The sequence below is a fragment of the Sinocyclocheilus grahami genome, unplaced genomic scaffold (assembly GCF_001515645.1).
Source record: "Sinocyclocheilus grahami isolate Dianchi unplaced genomic scaffold, SAMN03320097.WGS_v1.1 scaffold34.1, whole genome shotgun sequence".
Classification (NCBI taxonomy): Eukaryota; Metazoa; Chordata; class Actinopteri; order Cypriniformes; family Cyprinidae; genus Sinocyclocheilus; species Sinocyclocheilus grahami.
Genome location: NW_015505213.1, coordinates 2,135,367 through 2,136,002, shown reverse-complemented (window position 1 = coordinate 2,136,002; position 636 = coordinate 2,135,367).

The following is a 636-nucleotide window of genomic DNA, read 5'->3' as shown; positions in this document are numbered from 1 at the left end:
CAATCCAATGAAAATCAACAAAAGAGCAATGATATGCAAGTGCTATAACAAGTCTCAGTTAGCTTAACGCAGTACACGTAGCAAGGGTTTTTTCACTCAAGGGAACCCAATAAAATTGCTCTGAATCTGAGGGACTACAAAGCACTTGCTAATCACACACAGATGTATTAGCACAAATGACAGCATCAAAGAGCAGATTAGTAAAGGTTGTCCCACTGAACAAGCACAAGACTTGGAATCTACTCCTGCTATTTTAATACTAATGACTTTTGCACTATTAATTGTTGATCACTTTGGATCCAAAGAGGCATTTTTATTTGTACTTAACTTTATATTAGTGTTTGGACAACTTCCTATCTCATATACACCAGGCTTTTATCAAAAGAGCTAAAGTTTCACTGTGGCAAGAATATCACAAAGTTTTACAGTGGCAATCATTGTTGTTATTCATTTTTACTTGCTATTTGGATTTATATCAATGTTATTGAATTTGACATTCAACCTTCTAAAAGATACAGATTTAAAAGTCAATAAGTTAATGCTCATTCAAATAGGTAGAGATGGATATATATATATATATATAAAACCTAGATTATCCAAATGCTGGCAAGAACAAAAATGGCATATATTTATATA